The following is a 4099-nucleotide window of genomic DNA, read 5'->3' on the forward strand; positions in this document are numbered from 1 at the left end:
GTGTCCTGATAACGAGGTTTCCCACAAAATTTGCATATATTCCGTGTCTCATCCGCTCTCTAGTAGATCATGCAGTTGTCAATACATACATCTATCACTTCATACGGTAGTTGAAGACCTGCAACAAGTTTCTGAACCTCGTAGTATGAACCCGGTGCAAGGTTATCCTCAGGTAGAATACCTTTGACAAAATCAGTAATCGCATCCATACATTCTTCAGCCAAATTATAGTCTGTCTTAATACCCATTAATCTAGTTGCAGATGATAAGACTGAATGACCATCTCTACAATTTTGATACAAAGGTTGTTTTCCTGCATCCAACATGTCAAAAAATCTCCTAGACTCGGGGTTTGGTTCTTCCCCTCTATAATGATCATGTACCATCTGCTCAGTACCTACACCATAATCTATATCCGTTCTAGATTCTTCTAACCTAATATCAGGCTGAGGTTCACTAACAGGCTGAGGTTCGCTAGTACTACCATATTCATAACCAGTTTCCCCATGAAGGTACCAAACTTTATAATTACGTGAAAACCCTTTCATATACAAATGAGTCCAAACATCAAATTCTTTTATAACCTTATTATTATTGCAAGAAGAGCAGGGACATCTTAACATACCACTTTTTGCATCCGGTTGCTGTTGAACAAGCCTCATGAATTCTCCAATCCCTTGAACGTATTCTTCCGTAAGCAAATTGGTGTTCGGATCCAAATGAGGTTTATCCATCCACGAACGATAATAAACTTCTGAAGACATGATTTTCACGGAATTGTTATGACTAAAGAGAATGAAGAGAGAATGAAGTGTGAATGAGTTGAATGAGGAGGGGTTGTATTTATAGGAAATTGCTTATGGACCTCCGACGACTTTCCGACGAAATTCCGACGGATGTAAAGCAGTCCGTCGGTATTCCGTCGGAATTGTCCAATCTCAAACGGCTATACAACGGTCATATATATTTGTCGGCAACGGTCACATGGTTCGTCGGAATTCCGTCGGAAAATACCGACGGAATTCCGACGACTTTGCTGTTAATCGGAATGTCGTCGGAAATTCGTCGGAATATACCGACGAACTTCCGACGACTACAACGGTTACCTTTTTTATCGGAATGTCGTCGAAAAGTCGTCGGAAAATTCCGACGACTTAATTTTTTTGGATTTGGTCAGAAATTTGTCAGTATTCCGTCACAAATTTCCGACGACCTTGGTGTCCGTCGGAACCTCCGTCGGAATTCGGTGTGTTTTCTTGTAGTGAAATTTCTTTTGCCTCATCCAATGGTGAGAAAGTGATCCCCACATTTTGATATACCCAAGACAGACAACTTGCAAACCGGACAGACAACTTGCAAACCGGTCCCCTAACCAAACAGCAACTTCGATCTCGTTTCATTAGGGACAAAAATGTCAAGTTTGCTTCTTGGTCTAAGATATTGTGTCTTGAAAGCAAGATGTGTCTCTCCATGTAAACCAAAGATACAATGTGTCCCATATAATGGAGCTGCTGCTTCACCATACATTGGGTAGATAGTCACTTTTAAATTCAAGCTTATTATGTAAGAAGACAAAACCCCAATAGTCGAAACCCGAAAACCCAAATCTTAGCTTACCAAACAAACTAATTAACAATGCAAGAAAATAAACTTCTGGGAAGACACACAGCCAATGAAAGAATGTCGTGGAGAAGATGAAAGCTATAAAAAAAATAGAATTTGAGAATGGGCCTTTGCAATGAAACTTTGCAAACCATCACTAAGAATTACAATCAAGTATCCATGGTTTAAGAGAAAATTCAATAATAACAAATTTTTAACTCAAGAAATTCATTTTAGCAGAGATAGCCTAGCAAACCCTGTTCCCGAAATTACATATGAAGATCAACATAGGATTTCAAAAGATAGATGAGGTAGTAGAGTGAGAGAGAGAGACATGATGAAGACTCACCTATGAAGAACAAGGTATGCATACCACACACATATTTGTAATTAAACAACTCACCAATTTAAATTATATGAATTGTGAAATAATAAAATGAAACATAAAAAACAAACTTAAATATTCCAAGCCTAAAAATTTGAAGCAGTACTTTAACATCGTAGACTTACAAAATAAAAACCTGGTTTTAATAATTTTTAACGAAAGTAACATATTTATAAATGATTTTAATTAACGAAAATATACAAATATGTTTCAATGAAAATAATAAACACTACTACACAAATAAATGATTTAATTAGGGTTTTAAATTATTTTTGAGAAGCACACAATTCGTAATACAGAAGTCATATAATTTCTTTACTTGAAATTTCATAAATAATTATTTTCTCTTCCCAATTCAAGTTTACTTGCTGCTCACCCCGGTCATTTCAAGACTGCAAGAAATTTAAAAAAGTCGGCATTTTTAATAATTTTTAATAAAAATAACTAACACATCATAAATCGTTTTTTCTCCAAATTTTTATCGAGAAACACAAAATTCAATAATTACAGTGGTCATATTGTTTTTAACTTGAAATTTAAAAAGAAAAGTAAGTAGTTACAAAAGTTCAAGTCAGAAAACAAAATGACTACTGTAATTATGAATTATCTGGTTCTCCATATAAAATTTCGAGGGGTGAAATCATTTATGAAATATTAGCTATTTTATTAAAAATATTAAAATTTCCAACTTTTTAATTGTTTGCACTCCTGAAATGACATGCATGACCAATAAGTAAACTTGATTTTGGAAACAAAAGTAACTATTTATAAAATTTCAAGTCATGAAACGATATAAATCTATAATCAGTGAATTGTGTGCTCCTCGATAAAGAATTTCAGACCCTAATTAAATCCTTTGTATGTAGTATTATTTTTCATTTTCATTAAAAATTATATGTATATTTTCGTTAAAAACATTTATATATCTGTTATTTTCATAAAAATTATTAAACCATGTTTTTATTTTAGTAAGTCTCTAAAGGATGTGAAACGATCGCTTGGAATTGTTATAGGCTTGGAGTATTTAAGTTAACTTTTTGTATTTTTCATTTTATTATTTTTAAATTTCTATAATTTAAAGTGATGGATCATTTCATTACAAAATAAGAATGTGTTCTGCATACTTTATTCTTCACCGGTTAGTCTTCATCATGTCTCTCTCTACTACTTTATGTATCTTTCAAAATCCTTTGTTGATCTGCAAATGTAATTTTGGGAAAAAGGTTTTCTAGGATATGTCTACCTAAAATGAGTTTCTTGTGTTAGAGATGAGTTTATTATTGAGTTTTCTCCCCAACCATGTCTTCTCAGTTATTGTTCTTAATGGTGGTTTGCAAAGTTCAATTGCAATGGACCGTACTGAAATTCAAATTTTCTTATAGGATCCATATTCTCCACACCACTATCTTTTTAACTGTGTGTTTTTCCAAGAAGCTTGTTTTCTTGCATTGTTAGTTGTTTTGGTTGGTAAACCAAGATTTGGGTTTTACGGTTTTCAATCTTGGGGGGTTTATCTTTTAACAGAATAAGCTTGGAAGTGATTATGGACCCAATGCATGGCGAAGCAGCAGCTTCATCGGACGAAGAAAAATAACAAGGATAACAACAAATCATCGGAAAATGTTCCACTAACTGAGCACAATACTTTGAAAGAGAAGTATGAGAGTTTGATGATATATCAAATAAACTTACAAAAAGACTCTCAATCTTCTAAAGAAATCGCACGACACCTTAGAGTATTCTGGAGAAAAATAAGAGAGAAGCATTGGTGACCAAGGAAGAGATTGAAGATGAAATTCAGAAACAAAAACAAGAAAACAGGGGGATTCTGATGGCCGAAATCGTCGGTAATTCGTCGGAATCGGTCTATTCCGACGAAATTCCGACGAACCCGTCCGTCGGTATCGTTTCGTCGGAAAAAAAACGTTCGTCGGAATTTCGTCAGAAATTCCGACGATTTTCTGACGAATACCAAGAAACGTCATTCTGACGAACTTCCGACGATATTACGATGCGGCTACAGAAGACCGGAGTTCATCGGAAAACTACAATTCCGACGAACGTGGTTCCTCGGTTTATTCCGACGAACTGTAGGCGTCGGAATTTACCGAC

The sequence above is a fragment of the Brassica oleracea genome, chromosome C6 (assembly GCF_000695525.1).
Source record: "Brassica oleracea var. oleracea cultivar TO1000 chromosome C6, BOL, whole genome shotgun sequence".
NCBI classification, from domain to species: domain Eukaryota; kingdom Viridiplantae; phylum Streptophyta; class Magnoliopsida; order Brassicales; family Brassicaceae; genus Brassica; species Brassica oleracea.